Source organism: Coenobita brevimanus, chromosome 110, assembly GCF_032717465.1.
Source record: "Coenobita brevimanus isolate Jiangsu-jjx chromosome 110, ASM3271746v2, whole genome shotgun sequence".
Classification (NCBI taxonomy): Eukaryota; Metazoa; Arthropoda; class Malacostraca; order Decapoda; family Coenobitidae; genus Coenobita; species Coenobita brevimanus.
This window is the reverse complement of record NC_137063.1, coordinates 41,942,953-41,964,845: the sequence shown is the minus strand read 5'-3', so window position 1 is coordinate 41,964,845 and position 21,893 is coordinate 41,942,953. Positions and strand designations below refer to the sequence as shown.

At 43.1% G+C, this 21,893-nt stretch overlaps 1 protein-coding gene across 1 annotated transcript in view; it reads left to right on the top strand.

The window, feature by feature from the left end:
• LOC145417372 (microtubule-associated serine/threonine-protein kinase 3-like) overlaps nt 1-21,893 on the top strand; it is a 254,880-nt gene that overhangs the window by 30,889 nt on the left and 202,098 nt on the right. The window lies entirely within an intron of this gene.

The window sequence follows — 21,893 nt, the reverse complement described above, 5'->3', positions numbered from 1 at the left end:
TTTTATGAATAATGTTTATATGATACTGAGGAACAAAAGAATTCTGTCAAAAAGAAACTTGTCAGAAGACTGCTTCGAAAATGCTGCTTAGTTGAGATCTGAAGAATTTTATTGGTAAGAAAGTTGTCAGGATCGGACGACAAGATTTTTGAGAAGGCGGATAGGAAGTTAAAATTATTCTCCTGAACCTGGTGGCGATATTTCTTTTTTTTAATTCTAGCTACAGACCGACAATTTTAAGTGGATTTGGGGAGACCTTTCATTATAGTTTAATGGAGATTGTTTCTGACCCCTTTATTGTGAGAGGCTTCCATAGAGTTAAAAAAGCATCGTCTGAAGGTAGGAATAAAGCTTAAATCACCAGGTAAAGCAAATTTTATATATGGTGTTGAGAAAGGTAACGTGGTGGAATATAATGATAAACCTAGGTACAAGACAGCATGAAAATATTTATAAAGCAAGAAGTGTTGAGATACAGTAGCACGTTGTGATTAAAAGGCATGGTGTTGATTAGAGAGACAACACGCAGGGTATTAATAGGGTTACTGATTAGGCAGATAGCAGACTAGAGTAAAAATAGAGCCACCGATAAGAGAGAGAGAGAGAGAGAGAGAGAGAGAGAGAGAGAGAGAGAGAGAGAGAGAGAATCAAGACCGAAGAAATCCCACTGACATGAAGAACAGCAATCATAATCAAGAAAGTACTCCTGATAAAGAGAGTATCGTGACAGACAAAATAGCAGAACCGAAGTCGAGGGAAAGCCGATCAGAAATAAGGCGCGCTCGACACAGGATATAAATAGTGGAAAGAGCGAGTGAATGCCGGCGAAATTGGACGATCCTTTTTAGAATCGGTGCGTACGTGACCGGCGGGGATATCGCTCAGCCGTGCACGATAAGGTGGGATGATGCGAGGGTTTTTGCAGAGTAGATTGGTCATGTCAAAAGGTTTCGCGTAGGGATGAGCAGTCGATAAAATGTCCTGTGTGTATGTTTTTTTTTATATAGTCTGTCTGGCTTTTATATAATCTTGTCTTGATATGGTAGTCTTTTTGTCTTTACCTTTGAATCTGCCTTTCTGTCTAACCTCTTCACCGTGATTGCCTACGATATGTCTGTTTAGTTCCTACCATCCTCAGTTTATACAGTTCACGAAGGATCTCTCGTAGTGAAGAGTTAAGAAAGAGTCTCCACTAGCCTCTTCGCTAAGATGACGACAGCCTTTTTTTTTTTTTTTTCTTGCCACCCTCCGATATTTCTCTAGATCTCAAGGACCTATATAGCGAAGGGGTGTAATATATATCTGTATTTACCTGGTAGTCATTTTATGTGTATCTTTATGGGGGTATTTGTGTCTGTCTGTCTCTCTGTCCATCTGTCTGTCTGTCCATCTTTGTCCATTTGCACATCTAGCTTTTGTCTCCGTCTGTGTTTGCCTATCTATCTTTTGTCTGTTTATCTATTTGCTTACCTGTCTTTTATCTGTCTTATCTATTTGCCTGTCTATCACACTGGCCTTGACCAAAATGATCTCCGCTCCAGCTGACACTAATTCGCCTGAGTCCTTTGTGTCATCCTAATCTGAACCGCTTTATTTGATGACTTTGTAAGCGCGGACGTCGAAGAGGAGATGAGTAAGTGGTAATTAGCATAATAATGGAGAGTTGTTAATATTTAATGTTGCTGCAGATGGATAGGTAGGTAAATAGATAGATAAATAGAGAGGAGGGGGCAGACAGACTGAATATGTGTGTGTGTGTGTGTGTGTGTGTGTGTGTGTGTGTGATTTGCCTTTAAAATGGGCCAAAAGTTGAGGTATTGTTGTGAAAGTGTCATTGTGGTTGGGTAATCAGTTTGCTTTCCTGGGTTTGTTGTTAGTGTGTTGCTAGCTAGAATGTGTGTGTGTGTGTGTGTGTGTGTGTGTGTGTGTGTGTGTGTGTGTGTGTGTGTGTGTGTGATGCCTTTAAAATGGCCCAAAAGTTGAGATGGTGTTGTGAAAGTGTCATTGTGGTTGGGTAATCGGTTTGCTTTCCTGGGTTTGTTGTCAGTGTGTTGCTAGCTAGAATATATATGTGTGTGTGCGGGTGGGGGCTAGTTCATGTTGTCAGAGTGTCATTAGTGTGTTGCTAAATTGTGTTGTCATAGTGTGTGTGTCAAGATAAGTATGCTGTCAGAGAGCTGTCAGTGTTGTAAGCTTGTTGTCGCCGTTATCGTGAGCTTCCGGACAACTCGTGGTCTGTCTGTTTTTTGGACGGGATGGCTGAATGGCTGGATGGCTGCTGAGGGCGCTGGAGCCATAATTACAAAAGATCCCAACTAATGTGTACGATAAGCAAATCTCCTTAACAGTTAACCATTATCACAGATCGACTTGTTTTTCGTGTACTGTCACTTTAATATTCACTCTGATTTGATTGTGAAGTTTTTGGTAGGTGTGTTAGCGAAGGCAAACGTATATATAAGGAATTTTAAAAGGAACTTAAGCTTAGGAAGGATCGTAAATTCGGCCCCCTGCTGGATCAATAGCCGAGATGTGCGCTGGGTCGGTCTGGAGCTGCGCCGAGTCCCTGGTCCGAGGTAGTGTGTGGCCGGATCCTCTACCGTACCGCCGTCCATTCCCCCGAGTACACCACACCTTCGCCACACCTCGCCACACTCCCTCATGACCCCCCACCACCGGAGAGCCGCAGTGACCGAGCGTTTGCGGTGCTGGAGGAGGGGGCGTGTGGTGGCGGCGAATGTGTAGAACCGGAAAAATATGGGAGTCTTCTGAATTTGTGTGTTGGCTGGTTCGACACAACACACACACATACACACAAACACACACTCCTTGCCGTCTCTTACCTACTCCCCCAGCTGCCCGATTATTCCACCGAGACCCATGTAGCAGCTAGAGTGTGTTTGGTTCCTGGTGTGCGTGTGTGTGCCAGGGATGTGCTAGTCCGTCCTGAAGTGGTTCCCGGCCAGATCATCCTCTACTTGTCCCACACAGCACCAGCAGCACCGGCACCAACCATGACACGGAGGACTAAGTGAGACCCAGGCTACCTACCTTTGTTCTGTACCCACGCATAAGCTCCCAGCACCAGGTAAGATAAAATACCCTCACCTGTTTTCAGTTCTAATGAAGATACCTGAATATAAAAGAAAAATACTTGAACATGGAAAAATGTACACCTTCCCATATTTCCCCCTGCACACCGAACGTCGCCGACACCACATAATCGCCGGATAAAATGTAAAACTTCACAAACCTACCTGAAGATTAGCGGATGTGTTTTATCTTCGCTGGTAATCTTCAACACGCGGCTGGTCCTTGTGTTTGTTTACCCTGGGCGGGCGTCCGCGTGCGCTTCCCGATCTTCACTTTCTCTCACCGCGCCACCTGCTGCTGCTCACAAGTGTATTGTTTGGGAATATCGCAAGCCTGCATTAACCTTGCGTGTTGTGGGCCTTGGAATTTTGTGTTGTTATGAATGTCTGGTTATTGAAATTCTCGTGTCATACTTGGAAAGGTGTGTTTTTGTTTATTGCCTTCATAGGTATGGCTCGGTGTACCTCGTCAGTGTCATTTATACTGTTTGTAGGTTTACAGTCATTATGATTTTTGATGAACCAGAATTTTGCTGCACCGTAAATGTAAGATTTTTGCAAATGTTGTGTTATTGCAGTTGTCCTGTTACGGACTTGACTACTGGCTCTTTCTGCTTCATCCATATCCCTTTTCTTCTGTTCTCTGAAAATGAATATAGTTTTTGTTATAGTTATGACTCCTTCCTTGAATGATCAGTGATATTTTTGACTATATTTCCAGTCTTTTTTTTAATGCCTCTATCGTGGTTCGGAAATTGATTAGATTGTTAATATATTTGATGATAATTTTGTAATAATAATAATTGTACAGTACAACATGTTTTTGTTAGTGAAATGCTTCCGCGTTGCTTTAAATAATTAAGGACTATTGACACGTGTACTATGTTGTTCCGTAATTATATTTTTATAGAATTGGTTAGTACCCAGATGAACAGTAGTTGCAGCACTACCATTCATCTTGTTGCTTAATCTTTTGAATGCTAATGCGGTCACTCACCTGTGTTAAATATTATGACTTGTGGCAAGGTGAAACACTTGAGTATGCCCGTTGTGGTGAATGAGTTAAAGTACAGGCAAACTTTCACTTGACGTAGAAAGCAGGTTTGTGCGTGTGTTTAGTGTATATTTCAGTGTGTGTGTGTGTGTGTGTGTGTGTGTGTGTGTGTGTGTGTGTGTGTGTGTGTGTGTGTGTGTGTGTGTGTGTGTGTGTGGCCTTGTCAAGTATGGTCTATGGCTTCCCCTATGAACCTCCTGCATTTATTTTGCTTCCTTCCTCTGCCATGCTCATATATTTTGCGCCCTTCTGTATTTTCACCCATTTCATCTTTTTCAGCCCTAGTTTGGAAGTGTATTTGTTTGTTAATAACTCTCAAAGGTATGGGAAAACAAACTTAATGACATGAATGAACCAGTCTGAATTACTCTTGTTATTTGATTGAACCCTGTTAGTGTGATGACCTCCTTTTCTGTACTTTGGGTATTCAGTAGATGATTTAATGCAGCTTAAGGATATATATTTTAATGAATGGGTTAAGAAAGGCTTTATTTATCCCCTCCAGTTCGAGAAGTCACTCCAAAGCTGTATGTTTGTATAATCGTCTGGAAATATTACATACCACTTTACTGAAGGGGTAAAGCTAGAAGGGAACCTTGACTGGGTGCGTTGTTTGGGAGATTGGGTGCGTTTTTGAAGGATTTACTGGGTTCTGTGAGTGCAGGTAGGTGCCTGAGGGTCTGATTCTGTTGGCAGGTGTGATGGTAGGCATGTGGGCATACTGAAAAGGTGGTTGTAGCGGTAGATGTTTCCTTCCACGTCTGCTTAAGATTTAGAAGAACGAATGTGTGTGTGTGTGTGTGTGTGTGTGTGTGTGTGTGTGTGTGTGTGTGTGTGTGTGTGTGTGTGTGTGTTGGGGGAGATACCTACTTCTGTTTTTACAGGATGGCTTGAATCAGCATCGCAATAATACAGAGGTCTTTGTTACTATGTGTGCTTTAGATGGGGGAGGGGGTGCAGTGATCAGATAGGGCTTCCAGTAGCTACAGTAGATGGGTATGGATGGACTGATAGCGGGTGTGATTGGCGTTCCTGTCGCTGGTGGATTGATGTGGTTGTGATTTGAAGCTGGTGATGGACGTGGATGTGGGTGGATTATAACGAAATGGATAGGGATAAGTTGTTAAAAGTTCCAAGTGGGTCAGATATAATTCGTATGATAAAACTGTGAGCGGATGACTAATTATTAAAGACCGATAAGGATGCATTTAGGTGGATTCAATTAACCCCTGCATTCCAGTGAGTTTTTATTTTCTTTTTGTTCTTGCATCTACCATAGTTTCTCTCAAATTTGGGTGTATCGAGCTCTTTCTTCTTTAATAGTTTCCAGAGCTGACTAAAATCGTCTGGTGGTGATAGAGCATAGTTATTGAAATGAATTGGTTAAGCCCATCAGTAGAGTTGCCTCCTTCTAAGCTGAGTAAAATCGTCTAATCCTAGTAGCGACGACACAGTAGACATCACCATACTGAAACGGTTAATGGCAGTTATTTCAGTCTTCCTTCAGTATCATATATCTTTCCTAACTGAATTCAGTTGCTGGCGGTAACAAGAGGAAAACAGAAAAACCATCGTACTGAAAGGGTTCAATGATCACTGCAATAACGTATTTTTTCTTTTTTCGATCTCCAGACAATTTTATTTGGTTTAGGGGTGACTTTACTGGAGGTTAGATACAGCCTTCATTAACTGCTTCATTACAAGGGGATTATAGTAAGCTATATAAAATCATAAGAATATAATGGACAAATTTGCTCTCGTGCTGAAAGGGTTGAGTGAGAGTTGGGAATGGTCCTGGATGGGTTTTGTGAGCTGAAGTAGTTGGAGTGTGGCTGGTGTAAGTGGATGCTGTGATGTGAGAGTACAGTCGTCTGGTTCAAGGCTAAGAGTGTGGTCAAGGTGAATGCATTATGTCCAAGGTGGAAACAACACAAAGATAAAATGGAATGATTCTGTGTGGGTGAGATAGGATTAAAGTGGATGTATATGGAGTCAGGGTAATTGCGGTGGAAGTGAGTGTGGAGGACTGTGTAGAGATATGTTTGGATGTAATTAAAGTAAGTGTAATAGAGAAAGTGAGGTGTGGGTGAGATGAAGTGCATGCAGTTATGATAAGTGTAATTGAAGGACAAAGGTGTGGGTGACATGAGATTAAAGGGAACGTATGAGGAGGTAAGGTAGATAACGGTGGAAAATGGAGTTCAGAAGAATGTGGAGGTTGAGATAAATGCACTGAAGAATGACGTGAAAGAATGAGAGTGTGGGTGGCATGGTTTTAAAGTGGATGTGCATGAATTCGTGGTAAATGCGATAGAGGCAGGTGTGGAGGAGAATGTGGAGGTACGACTGAATGCGAAAAAGTAAAGATGTATTGGTACAGGGCAAGGTGGGTGTGTTGGGACGAGTGTGGCTCTGTTTATGGAGTCAAGGCGGAAGTGGAGGGACTGTAAAGGTAGGGGTGTGGATGCGAAAAAGATACACTTTAAAATTTGCAGTGGGGTATATCATTTTTTTTCCCCTACCGGCAGACTATTTTCTTCAATTTTAGGACATGGCTGTCGTAATGAAGGGATTTTTGCATACTGTCTCCTGTATCTCCAATGTCTTGTATTCGTATTACCATCAGATAATTTTCTTCAGCTTTGATTATGCCATCCAGCTCTGTTACGTTTGTCATATATCTGTACCTGTATGTCTGTCTGTCTCCATTTGTCTATCTGTATCTAGGTAGATAGATGGATTAGAATCTCGCCACCTCTTGCCTTCTAGACTTTTTTTTTTTTTTTCGGAAGAACATACACTAGGGAGGGGTTTAAGACAGATGCAGTTGTAGTCAGGGTAGATAACGTGGCGTCTCTGTAGAAGTGGAAGTGGGTGCGGGTAGGGAGGTGGGGAATTCCAGCATTGAACACGTGCAACCCCGCCCCTCTCACTCCCCCCTCCTCCACCCTTTCCCGTCCTCTCCCCTCCTCATAGCCCCAGGAGACCAACACTGCAGGGGTGGGGTGGAAAACTGGGAGGGGAAGAGGGGCGAATGAGGGGAGGGAAGTTTTTGCGTTTCACAGAACTTGCTGCTTCCGTCTTGTTTAAGGAGGATGGGAAGAGTGAGGGAGGTTCATGGAGAGATTACAGATGATAGAGGGAGGTGCTATTGAGAGATGGTAGAGACGAAGTTGCGAGTCGCCCAATAAGAACTGTGTTGCCGGGAGTGGTGGAGAGAAAAATGTGAGATAATGGGTGGACAGGTGCTGGATTATTAGAGGTGGTGGTGGTGGTGGTGCAAGCCGTACGAGTGTTGTAAGAGATGTGTTAGAGTAGTGGAGAGAAATAGGCGATATGATGGAGAAAGTGTTAGTCAGAGATGGTGTTGATGGCTTTAGTCGTGGTAAGAGATGTTGGAAGTGAAATTTACCGATGGTGATTAGGTTGCTTCTGCCAGTTGCTAGTATTAATAAAGTAAGATACCATTAAATCATAATTAGTACGGGAATTTCTAAATCCTGAATGATGAATGAATGGAAGTGTGGACCATTTTCGCTTTTTAATCTGATTACGTTTCTCGTACTTTGTGTTTTTTCTTTTCTTTACTGGATCCCTGCTGCGCATTCTTTAATAACTGGAATAGTGCTGGAAAGATAATGATGATGAGATGGAAGTAGTAATAGCAGTTCTGGATATTTTACAGAGGTAGTTAACTCGCTAGGACTGGGTGTGACGATGGTAGATAGGGTGTTAAAGTCTGTCTTGATTAAACCCGTAAATGCGGTGACTACTTTTATAGGGACACTATATTGATTAATTGTGCAGGAGAGGGACGCTTTCATGTGGTGGCACCGTTATAACCAGGGGACGCAACTACCTGGTTACAAACGTCTCCCCATTTCTTTCCTATCTCCCGAGATGAGGATGGTGTATTGCAGAAGAGGAGCGAAGCCTGCAGTCCACCGGGTTCACATTCAGATGAGTCTGGGGTTGCAACTACTACTACTATTCTTATTAATCGTTGGAACTATGGTGACGCTATTTTTATTATCTGTGAGGCCTCCAGATGATATAATTCAGCCTAAGGGAGACATATCATAGTGAAGGGATTAAACACCAATTTTTTTACCCTTAGTGCAGGATATCCTTCCTATGTAAGTATCGGTGGTCCATATGTTACACTTCTCTTCTCCTCCGGGCGAATTCTCTTGTGTTGCGGGACGGTTCAGACACCTCATTTCCTACTCCTACTGCTACATGCGCTCCCACACCAGCAGCATGTGCCGTCCCACAACACACAAGATACCGCCAGATGAGTTTCTGGTGGAGCTCTATTTACGAACCATCCTTAACAGCCATGTAATAGCCAGAAAAAGAACTAAACGTCGTGATGAATGGATAATCACCCAGTCCCTTGTAACTCATTCCTAGCTTCATAAAATCGTGTGGCGTTAGGGGGAATAGCATACTAGAGCTTCACAGACCATGAAGGGGTTAAGGGCACCAGTATTAACACTCAGGTACTCACTCTCACCTGCGTGTAATCGTTAGGCGTTGGCTGGAATAAAAATAGGAGAGAAGAGACGACAATTAGAGGGTTAATGGTGTAGGTAATGGTCGTTAGGATAGGTAATAGAGATGTGATGTTGGGTGGTTGTTAACGTGTCGGCGGTGATAATTCCCGTACCGATGAGGCGATAGCGGTGTTAATGGGAGGGATTTGGGGGATAATCATGGGGTAGGAATTTCCATCGGATCTACGGAAGGATTGGGGAGGATTATTTGCCGGAATTATTATGGAAGCGATCATACCGTCAGAGTGAACTGGAGTTATTAGTATCGAAACTGAATTGAAGCGACCCCGATGTAATGAGTGAGAATAATATATGGTCGGAATAAAAATGGGTTATTAATATCGAAACAGAATGAAGTCAACCTTGAAAAATGAGACTAAGTTATTGTCAGAAGGAAAGAGAAAATTTGTTATCGAAATAAAAGCAACGTTGATATTTTAAGTGAGATTAATTTAACAACTTCAGAAAATAAAATGGCGCTGTTGACCTTCAGCGTAATATCTGTTACGGTGATTTAATGGCCTAGAGTAATTGATTTCTATAGTTTAATTGATGGGATAATGGAATGTATTTAGCACTGAATTCGACAGAGCCTAAATGATAGAGTAATTTTGATAATGATAAGCGATTGATAGGATACCGTTTTTTTTTTTTTTTTTTTTTTTTTTAGGGGATTGGTAGAATAATCCTGGCTGATTTTGACAGTATGAATGATGATACATGACATCGATTTTGATAACTAATTCACAGGATAATTTTCATAACGACTTTGAAAGAACCTGAATGAGAGAGGATTTAAAGAGATTTTCATAACTGCATAACAGGACTTTCTGCCATTGATTTTGATACAGCGTGAAACATTGAATTATTATGACATTGATTTTCGTAGAGCCTGGATGATAGAATAATTTCCCTATTTTGATAAAACCTGAACGACAGGATAATTTTGCCACAGGTACGTATAGTTCGTTAAATAATGTTGACGTTGGTTGTGATGGCCTTGTGATGTTAGAGCAGCCAGACAGAAATAGATAAATGATGATACTGTGTTGCTGCTGCCTGACCCTTTCGGTATTGATCTGCTTGTGTGTGTGTGTGTGTGTGTGTGTGTGTGTGTGTGTGTGTGTGTGTGTGTGGTTTGATTGACGTTTGAAAACAAAGACGTACAAAATGCTAGAGAAATGTGGAAACACAGGGACCCTAATATGTGTCTTTGCTAATATCAGTGGCAGTGGAGCTTCTCGTTTCTGAAATCCGTATCGAGTGACTGACGGGCGGGATCGGTCCAAGAAATGCTCCCATATCGATGATATATATATATATATATATATATATATATATATATATATATATATATATATATATATATATATATACAATTTAATTGACGTGTGTCTCCATTTGAGTTCGTCCACTCGCATGATTTTATACTTACGGTTGCGTGTTTAAGTATGAGTACTTGAACACACACACACACACACACACACACACACACACACACACACACACACACACACACACACACACACACACGGCTGTTTCTGCCCCTTCCTCTCCTTGTTAGGTATTCATTGCCATCCTCTCTCTCTCTCTCTCTCTCTCTCTCTCTCTCTCTCTCTCTCTCTCAAAGCCCTTATAATAAAACGCTCATCCCGCCATCACCTTAATGATTGGAGCGGCTTACAATAATAGGGGGGAGAGAGAGAGAGAGAGAGAGAGAGAATAGCTGCAGGTGTTGGAGAGAGAGAGGGAGGGAGGAAGGGAGAGGTGAGAGAGGGAAGCTTGATAAAGGTCAGTGTGGAGAGAGAGAGAGAGAGATAGGGGAATGGAGAGGAGAGATGGAGAGAAAGATGAAGTGGATTATAAAGGTATGGAGAGAGGACGGTCGGTGCTGTGATGAAGAAAGGATGAAGGAAAGATTGTGTGATGAAAAAAAAGCAATGAGAGGAATAAAGGAGGGAGGCGAGAAGTATACATGAAAAATAAATCAGGCAGTAGATGAGATTGTTATACAGGAGAAAGAATTGCTAAGAAATACGTGAGAAACAGGATGGAAAAGATGCCTAGAAAGTGAGAACTGAGCTTTATAAATCTGACATTGAAACGCCGTGCTAAATTTTGGAAAACTTCTCGAATTACGGTTTTATAGCCATTTCTTCTTAGAGGTGAAGATCTTATTAAACTTGAGAGATGTACTCGCAGCTAAAGAGTTTATATAATTAAATAGAAGTATCGTATCGTGGATAATAATACGGAAAACATCAACAGTAATATTTGTTTAGAGGAAAGGAAAGAGCACAAGAATTTAGTGCGCATTGCCCCCTGATATAAACCTAACCCCTTGAATCCGGTGACGTATTTAGTTCGTGATTTATTCTTCCACGCGATTTAACGTAGGAAAGACCTCGTACTGAATAGATTAATGAAGGCTTTATATGACACTCCCAGATCCAGAAGTCTCTCTTTAGCTGGATCAAAGTGCATATAGATAGCAAAAACAAAGTAGTGAAACGTTTATACCTCTGGGTCATCGTAGTGAAACGTTTATACCCATGAGTTGCCACTTAATATTCAGCTCCCCGCCTTGCGTCTCTTAGCTGGATTCCTCGAGACGGACCGAGGAGTTAGAGGAGAGGAAAAGTGGGAATCAAATCAGGAATGGGGAGAATACTTGAACGCCTCTTGTGGGCCGTGAGAGGAGTACAGAAGGAGGGTGCAGGGTATAAGTAGAAGGGTTAGGGTTAATGCTCTCCTGATATTCGTTTCTTTAGTGTGAATCGTCTTTGTCAGGCTGTATGAAATCATCTACTAAGGTGCGAAATTTTGATAACACACCGGCGCACTGAAGTGGCCAATGTAGATTATTTGTAACTTTGACTGAGGTGTCCTTACTAAGATTAATAAAGTCGTCTGAGAATAAGTAAAGAAAGCCATATTAAACTGGCCAGTGAACTATGAAATCATCGGTATTTTATTTTAATTACTTTCTTGGCTTCATTTCTGTCTTGTAACGCATATTTTCTTTTCTTTTTTTTTCTTTATTTGTTATATGGTCATGACATGTGATTTACGTTAGATTTATTTCCTATCACTATAACTGGTAACTGCGACAGGAGGCACTTAGGACTCTCTCTCTCTCTCTCTCTCTCTCTCTGCATCTTTCTGGTATTGCCTTCACACACACACACACACACACACACACACACACACACACACACACACACACACACACACACACACACACACATTCCATTGCCCTTTTTTCATGTTACTGTCAATGAAATACGAAATTCACCAATCCAATCTCTATAACACAACACTTCACTTTCCACTTTCCCGAACTCTTTTAAAAATATAAATTAAATCCAGCTTACATTTTGGTTCACCCTTTGTGCCTGTACCAATGGACACTCTCACTCTCTCTCTCTCTCTCTCTCTCTCTCTCTCTCTCTCTCTCTCTCTCTCTCTCGTGGTGTGAGATGTCTTAGGTTCCAGAGTGATTTATTAAAGTACCTTAGGAGTCGTGTGTGTGGAGAGAGAGAGAGAGAGAGAGAGAGAGAGAAATGGATATACGTGGTGTGTACAGTGAGTGAGCGAGAGCATCAACACATACTAGGGTAGTCCACAGGCTGGCTTTGACGTCCACCCGATGTAGCCTAGGTAATCCTACACACACACACACACACACACTCTCTCTCTCTCTCTCTCTCTCTCTCTCTCTCTCTCTGCCCCCACCAGGCTACGTTGTTTATTCACTTCTCTATAATTGGAAACCAAGTTAACTCAAAAACACGTATATATACAATTATTCCCTGGCCTTGGAGTCTGGTGTTTGCGTGGAGTTTGGGAGAGGGGCGGCTGCGTGTGTGTGTGTGTGTGTGTGTGTGTGTGTGTGAATGGGATTTCGTATAGTGAAGTGGGAGTTGTGAGAAGGGATAAGGTGATGTTGACGGGAAAGGACGGGTGTTCGAGAGAGAGAGAGAGAGAGAGAGAGAGATGAGGGAAGAGTTAATGTGTATTTGTGGAGTTGGTAGTTGGGTGTAGTACATTTGATTTTAGTGTTTGTATAATTATGTGGTTCGATAAGTGTGTGTGTGTGTGTGTGTGTGTGTGTGTGTGTGTGTGTGTGTGTGTGTGTGTGTGTGTGTGTGTGTGTGTGTGTGTGTGTGTCAGATAGCCAACAAGCACACTCATCATGCATAATTCCAAGCACATTGAAGATGATAATAAGTAATAATATTAGTCCCTTTCATCTTGGGTTTCAGGAACTGGAGGGGCACACATACACGAGAGAGAGAGAGAGAGAGAGAGAGTTACTTTCTCTCTCTCTCTCTCTCTCCCTTTCTCTCTCATCCATTACCCCCATTACAGCGGTTAATGAGGGCCTAAACTAAATACCCGTCATAGTAATTACCAAACATTATTAGGCGTTCGGTCCTTCCGTAATTTACCTGGCCTTAATGAAGACTTAATTAAATGTAGGATATTACCTGGGCCGATACGGTATGTAAATTTTTTTATTCATTAAGCCGGAGGGGATTGTCCGATGTTGAGGGAAGTTAGGTTTTTATAATGACCGCGGAAGTTGGAGAGAGAGAGAGAGAGAGAGAGAGTTGTATGCAAAGGGGAGCTGAATCAATTATCAAAGACGGGTAGGTTGGTAGAGAGAAAGAGAGGGAGAGAGTTTTGTGTAAAGGAAAGGAGAGCTGAATCAAAATAATTATCAAAAACATGGAGAGAGAGAGAGAGAGAGAGAGAGAGAGAGAGAGAGAGAACATATCCAGGCAACTAAAAATCTATACAATAAATCGTGTTTGATGTAGGCAGTAAGTTTCAAAAAGTACCATTAATTTCAGATCGTCTCGTTTTTATTTGGTAACGTAATTGGTCGTGTTTGTTTTGAGCCACAGATTATCGGCTTTGTCAGATTTATTTTCATTGGTTTTCGCTCAGTAATCGTATAAATATTGGTCGGTGAAATTGTGGGACTTTTTCTCTAGTGTCTGCTATTTATTTATTTATTTATTTATTTATTTATTTATTTTGGGGTGGGTTAGTTGGGATCAAGAGGAAGATGATGATGATGATGATGATGATGTTAATTATGATGATGATGAGGAGGAGGAAGAATGATTGTTATTTTTATTTATTATTATTATTTTTTTTGCCGCTCTACTCATCTTTTTTTGTCCACTCTCTCTCTCTCTCTCTCTCTCTCTCTCTCTCTCTCTCTCTCTCTCTCTCTCTCTCTCTCTCTCTCTCTCTCTCTCTCTCTCTCTCTCCCCCTTCCTTAGTTCTTTCCTTTTTCCTTCTCCCTGTTTTGAGTCTGCTCCTTCATTCTTCCGCGAGTTTCATTCATCATCTATTCCATTTCCCTCCTCCTCCTCGCCTGTTATCGTCCTTTCTCCACTTGTCATTATTCTTCGTACCATTCTTACCTCTCCCCTCTCACCACTCTTTCGCTCCCTTCCCATTCGCGTCCTTTGTACCCCTCATTCTTCTCTCTTTTCTCCCCCCCACCCTTTCCCCCCTCAGCTTACACCCTCTCCTCCCTCCCTCCCTCTCTCCCTTGTCCTGCCTCCCATCCTTTCTTCAGACAACCCTCTTTCCTTTCCCATTCCTCCCTCCCTCGGCCTTTTTTTTCTTCCTTTATCCGACCCATTTGCATCCTTCCACCTTGTTTCTTTGTTATTTCCAAGCTTGCTCCTCGTTCTCTTTTGTTCTGACTTCCAAATCTCCTCCCTTCTTTCTCCTCCTCCTCCTCCATCTCTCCTCCGAGCTTCTTTTCCAATGTCTTTCCTCCACCTCCCTCGTACCCTGTTCTCAGCTTCCTATTCGTTTTCCTCCCTCTTTCTCTCCTTCCAACATTCTCTCATCCATCTTCTCTCCTTCTCTCATCTTTCCCTTCCTTTTCTCCATCTCCTCCAAACCCTTTCTCGTCTTCCCTCACTTTTCACCCAGTATCCTTCCTCCTACTTTCCTCTTCGCTCCCACCCGCTTTCCTCCACCCTTTCACCCACTATCCTCCTCCTTTCTACCCACTTTCCTCCACCTTCCTACCCACTATCCTCTTCCCTCCCTCCCTCTTTTCCCCTCCCTCCCCCCACCTCTTTCTCTCATAATTCTCCAATAATCTCATAATGGCTTTTGCACCAGTTTTAGTTTCTTTTCTCCTTTTCTTTTATTTTCTTTATTTTTTCTTTTTTCCCGTTTTGTCTCTAACCTTTACCTCCGAGACGGCTTTGGGAAAGCGGCCATGACCTCTAATCTCTCTCTCTCTCTCTCCCTCAAGACCCTTCCATCCTGTCTCATACTCTGTTCTTCTCGCCATGCCTCTCTTTCACCGTCTTCATTTTTGTCTTCATTTGTACATTTCTCACATGCTCTCCCTCTTCCCTTTGTCTTTCCTTCTGTCTTCCTTCCCCCGCCCTCCTTTCTTCTCTCTGTCTCATTCTTCCTGCCTTCCCCTCTTCCCTCTTCCTTCCTTCCCCTCCGTATTTCTACTTTCATCTTCCTCTTTGCATCCCTCCTTCCTTCTATTGTCCTTTCCCAACACAATGGACGTCTCTCTCCCGACCTTCACTTGCCTCTCTCTCTCTCTCTCTCTCTCTCTCTCTCTCTCTCTCTCTCTCTCTCTCTCTCTCTCTCCTTGTCTCATTCATCTTCCGTTGATTTCCCTCCCGTACTCTTCATCTCCTATCTCTTCCGTTTTATTCTCCTTCATATCACTTGTTCTTTTCTCCATTCGTTATCTGTCTTTATTATCCTCTTCCGCCTCTTCTCTTCCCCTTGTCTCATTACTCTTCTTCCTTTCTTTATTGCTTCTTTTCCCTCTCTTGCGATTTTCCTTTTTTTTTTTTTTCAACCCCCCTCGTTGCTAGCTTCCCTCCCTTCTCGACCCTCAGCTGCTCCCCTCTTGCCCCCCCCCCGCTTCCCCTTTACCCCCCAGTCCCTCTCACCCCCACCGCAGCCTCTCCCTAACCTCCCAGCTGCGCCTCTGTTCCTTCTTCCTCCTCCCAGCTGTCCCCTTCCCCTCGTCCCCAGCTGTCTTCCTCCTTTCTCTCACCCCGAGCTGTCTTCCTCCTTCCTCTCACCCCGAGCTGTCTTCCTCCTTCCTCTCACCCCGAGCTGTCTTCCTCCTTCCTCTCACCCCGAGCTGTCTTCCTTCTTCCTCTCACCCCCAGCTGTCTTCCTCCTCCCTCTCACCCCCAACTTTCCTCTTCCTCCCTCCCTCTTGTTCCCGGCAGCCCTCCTCCTCCGCCTTATCCCCAGCAGTCTTCCTCTCTCTCACCCCAAGCTGTCTTCCTCCTCCCTCTCACCCCCAGCAACACCACCCCCTTTCTCTCTTGACCATCTACCCCCTCTTTCTCCTCCCTGAGATCCCTTTCATCCCCAGCTAACCCTTGCTCACGCCTGCCCCTCCGGTCACGCCCCTTCCACTACCCTTCCCTTTCATATCGCAGCTCATCTCCCCCTCATGCCTCCCAGATATCTCCCCCTCTTCACCCCATGATACCATCTCTCACCCCAACCGGATCTCACCCCCCACCCCTCTCGCTTTATATCTACCCCTTCCTCCTTCGTATCTCACACCATCTACCCCCTCACCCCCAAAATCTCCCCTCTCTCCCTCACCCCCAGAATCTTCATTCTCTCCCCTCACCCCCAAAATCTCCCCTCTCTCCCCTCCTCCTTCCCCTCCCCCACCCCTCCTCCCCCACGGCTGCAAGGCTAGCCAACACCCACCTGACATAGCCATTGTTCCTCGTTGTGCCTGGACGCCAGCTCACTGCAACTTGTATCCCCCTCATTAAAAGTTACTCACCACCACCTGCTCTCTCCCTCTCTCTCTCTCTCTCTCTCTCTCACACACACACACACACACACACACACACACACACACACACACACACACACACACACACACACACACACACACACACACACACACACACACACACACACACACACACACCACTCTTTTTCCCTTTTTTTTTTCTTTTTTTGCCCTCTCCAACTCGTTTCTCTCGTAACATAGGATTCAGACAACCATTATCAGGAAAAGGACGAGAGGGAAGGTCGCGTCACTCTTTGCTAAGCCGAGAGAGAGAGAGAGAGAGAGAGGGGGGGGGGAGGCTTCGGGCGGTAAAGTCTACGGTCTCCTCCCATCAAATTTCACTATCTCCTGCCTATTCCTACTCCATCTTGTATGTTTATTTCTTTTATTTCTTTCGCTACATCTTGAGTCATCTTATCGTGTTTAGACCGTTTAATCCGATGACGTATTCTTCCACTGTATACGTGTTTCTCTTCGACGACTTAGCTCAACTAAGGATGTGTAGCAGTGAGTGGATTGCTTTGTCAGTCTCCACATTAAGAATTCTCCTGGGCTGGATAAAGTCCTCAGAATTTAGAAAGCAGTGGAATAAAAAGTACGCAATAGTTCGAAGTGTTTAATCCCATATACAAACAAGCCTTGATGTAGGAAATGGATTTAAGATTAACCAAACTCAATATAGACACATCCTATGAACGAAAGAGGATTTAGAGATAACTAGGCCTTTATCCAAACAAGTCTTGACGCAGGAAATGGATTCAGGGTTACCGTAAGCCCCAGACGGCGTGGGTAACTCGATAAAATGCAGATGGGATAGGTCGGGATGTTTGAGCCCCTGAGTCGATGGTAACGCTGGTCGAGACAAAGGGAGGAAGGATGGCGTCGGCGTCTGTGCGTGGCGGGGAGGAGGTGTCTAGCAACACTGAGAGAGAGAGAGAGAGAGAGAGAGAGAGAGGAAGGTGTGAAGATGGGTATTGGGAGAAGTGAAGGTACCTGAGAGAGTGTTGGAGAGTTCGGCAGAGAGAGAGAGAGAGAGAGGTGTCGGTAGTGTGAAGATAAACAAGAGAGATGGAGGTAGTTGACAGGGGGAGAGGGGAGACAGAAATAACTCGAGGGAGGGAGAGGTAACTAGGGGTAGGTAAGATGAGACGAGGAGAGAGGTGACGGTACGAAAGAAGTCTGCGGAAAAGAAACTGAAGAGAGGAAGATTGTTAGAGGGACGTGGTATGTGAGAGAGAGAGAGAGAGAGAGAGAGAGAGAGAGAGAGAGAGAGTTCTGAAAGTGAGAATTTGTTTTACCGAAGTACAGATTAACACCTTCATCTTGAGACAAGGTGGGGTCTTCTTAAGTGGGAAAAAAAATCATCTCAAAAATAAAATGCATCTTACGTCACTCACGAACAGGAAGCTACACGTACTTCCAGAACTAAATTACAGGTGAAGAGAAAAATACAGGTAAAGCATGAGAGTAAGCCCGTATACCCAGAAGAACAGATGTAAATGTAAACTGTAAACTAGGAGACTGGCGCCAGGGGTGGGTTGTATCGTCCTTAAATTGGGTGACACGGCGGAGGAAGTGAGGCGAGAGATGAATGGAGGCGTCTCTCTCTCTCTCTCTCTCTCTCTCTCTCTCTCTCTCTCTCTCTCTCTCTCTCTCTCTCTCTCTCACCTTCGTTGCTCTTTTTCCCCTCCTTTTAAACTTTTCTGACCCAAAGACATTTTCATGATTTTCGTTCGACTTTCCTCATCTTCTGTCAAACTATCTTCTCTGTCATTTTTTCTTCTCTCTCTTTAAACTTTACCTCCATTTTCCTCATCACTAGAGATTTTACTCCATTTTACTCAGCCTTTACTACCTTTTCCATCTTTTTATTGGACTTTTTTTTTATCATTATTAAGTTTTTCCTTCCTTTAGCTCCAAGATTTTTCGCCTTTTTCTTGATTTTTATTATTCTTTACCTCCTCTTCCTGTTTTTCGCAATAGACATTTTCTTCAGCTCTTTTCCTTTCTAAACGACCCCCCCATCCTCTCAAGACTCCTTTCTCTCTCTCTCTCTCTCTCTCTCTCTCTCTCTCTCCTTCTTCCAGCCTTTCTTTCTGTTTATTCTTAATGATTTCCCTTCCTCATTATTTTCCTTTATTGGCACCCCTTTTCTTGTTCAGACTCTCCTTCTCCCTCTTCCTTCCTGTTGTCTTCTTTTTCTTCTCATATCCATAAATTTTTGTTTTTGTGTATTTATATATTTTTTTTGTATTGTTCTTTTTTCATCCACTAATTCTTCTCCACGTTTTCTTCCATGTTTTCTCGTCTTCATTTTTTTTTTTTTTTTTTTACTGATTCTCACTCTCTTTACAATTTTCAACATTTTTCTCCCTCTTCCTTTCTCCTCCGCTTTTCTCCTGTCAGCTTTTTCCTCCCATCCCTTCTTTCTCCTCCTGTCCAGACCCTTTCACTTCAGACTACACCTTTTCTTCTCTGGCCTTTCTCCTGTCCAAACTTTTCCTTGCATTTTTTTTTTTCGCCACCACGCTTAGTCCAGGCCCTCCTCTCTTCTCTTTAAACTCCTTTCCTCATCCCTCCGGTGCTCGGAGACGCCCCTCCGTCTCGTCTCCATACCCTCCTTTCTTCTCTCTTTAGCCGACTGTCTTTTCCCACTCGCTTCCTGCTTCCCCCCCCCCCCTCTTTTCTCCAATTCCATCTTTTCTCTCCAAACCGTCTCCTCTTCATTTCAAACCCTTTTCTCTTCTCTCTACACACACACACACCCTCACCTTCTTCCTCCTCCTTCCCCTTCTTCTTCTTCTTCCTCCAGACACTCCTCATTCTTCTCTCCGTCTCGTCTTCACACCTTCTTCACATTCAGTTTTTATATCGTTCCATATTTTTGTGTTTCTTTTATATTTCCGTTTATTTTTCAGACGTGCTTGCTTACATAATTTTCTTTTCTCCTTTGTATCATTATTATCGTCATAAGATTCCTCCTCCTCCTTCCTCTTCTTCTTCTTCTTATCATCGTCATCATCATATCATCATCATCATCATCATCCCCGCTACACACCAACACAATTTATCTCAACGTGAAGCTGTCTGGAATTTAGTTTGGCCTGAGTACAAGCGGCCGTGCGGGACCTAACCACTTTACGATTTTTTTTTTCATTTATTCTTGCTATCTCAGACGATTTTATTCTGAATGGGAGATGCCTGGTGTTAGGAGGATTAATGGAAGCTGCATGTAATCCCCCAGCGCGAGAAGTAAATAAAAGTAATGAAGAAAAAACGCACTCGTCGAAGCACGTTAACATCTTCACTACATAGATGTCTGTTGTACTTTATCCCCACTCTACCCTGATGATTTTTTTTTTTTAACTTGGGATTGACCTTTTGAAATAGTGTTTTTTTTTTTTCTATATATCCCTCATCAACCCCTTCATTACGACCAGCCTTCACAACTGCATCATGTAATAGAAGGAATATATTACAAAATGAGGTTCTTGTCCTGGTGTGGTAAAAGACATTAAAATAAATCGAGTTTGGGAGGATAGAAAAATCTAGAAATAACACAGTTTGGAATTTTTAAAAGCAGAGGCAGTAGTAATTGGCCCTAGCGTCTGAGAATTTAAAAAAAATGGACAGAGACGAGAGAAAAATTGGAGATAAAATAAAAGACAACTGTGAATGTCAGGAGCGGGGAAATGGATGAAGGAAAACTGACACAAAAGGATGAAAGGGGAGTGTTAGAGAGAGAGAGAGAGAGAGAGAGAGAGAGGTCTGTGAAAGGAGACAGGTAGACAGTCTGAAGGGAGAAGATTTACAAGGGGCGTTGGAAGGAGGGAGAAGGGACAGGGAGTATGAAAAGGGGAGGGAGAGAGACAGAGGGAGGGGGAAGGGGGGTATCCGCATGAAGTTTGTGACGCAGAAAAAGTGACTGGAAGGGAGAAGAGGAAGGAGGGGAGACCGAAAAAATTGCAGGAGAGAGTGAAAGCTTTGAGACCTACACGTTAGCTTAATTAAGGGTCGCGCCGGGCTGCTTGTTTTGAATATATTTTTATAGGGACAGTTATGATGTTGGCGAGAGTGAGAGAGAGAGAGAGAGGGGGGGGAGAAGGGAAGGGAGAAGGGCAGAGGAAGGGGGGGAGGGGAAGAAAAAAAGTGGAGGAAGGGAGGTGGGAAGAGGAGGAAAGAGATGAGAAGGGAAAGAATGATGTAGGGGAGAAGAAGAAAAGGAACAAGGTGAGGAGATGGGGGTGAAAATGAACAGGTGAAAGTAAGGAGAGAACGGAAGAGACTAAGGAAAGAGAAGGTAGAGGGCAAGCAAGAGTAGGGAATGGGAAGGGGAATAAGACAAAGGATGGGAAGAAAGAGAAAGGTGAGGGGAAAAAAAGTGTTGAAATGATGTGAGGAAGAAAAGTGAAAAAGCGAAATGTGGACGTGTTAGAGGAAGAAGAGACGGATTGAAAGGGGGTGAACTGAGCAGCGTGAAGTTAGAGAGAGAGAGAGAGAGAGACTCATTCCCTCCCTCACTCACTCTCTTGGGTCACCTTGGAGATTCTTCTGGGCGGAGGGAGAGCTAATTAAATGAGAGAGAAGAGACAGGTTGACGGACGGAAGAAAATGAGAGTTGAAAAAGATAAGGTATTAGCCGGTGGAAGAAACTTGAAAATAGAAAATAACAGTGAACAAAAGTTTCATAGAAATAGTAAAGTAATAAAGGAAGAAAAATTACTCTTCGGGATGTGAACGCTGCGTTTCCGAATGTTATTAGTGAGTGGTTGACGGACAGACCGTTCCCTGGAGACGCTTCCACGTCTAAAAATACTAATCGTTGAAGGGAAGAAGGATAAGTATGTAACCGTTTGGTATGTGAGTACCGAATAAGTAAAAAGTTAGTGGAATATCAAGGAAAAGATGGGAAGGAGGAAAATTCTGTCAGATATAAGTGATCAAGTGGAGGTAGATAAAAGAACATAAAAGAAGGATTGTTTGAAATAAAGTAAAATAAATAACAAAATATGACTTTAACAATATAAGCAACTAGGAACGAGGTGTATGAACCCCTTGTCGTAATATATATATATATATATATATATATATATATATATTGGCTTCTGGACGATATATTTTTACGTTGGAAGAAACCTTTCGCAGTCAGTGTTAATATTGACCTTTAACTCGTTCACCAGTCCGTTTTCAGTTTAATAAAATCGTTTGGTAGAGTTAATAGAACCAAGACATACAAATACGTCTTCCTTCATTATATTCTTCCCACCGACAGGAAGGGGTCACCATACCGTAGGCACAATAAAACACTGTCATCCTGTACGGTATTCATTCCTGCTTGGCCCTCAGCGGCAACC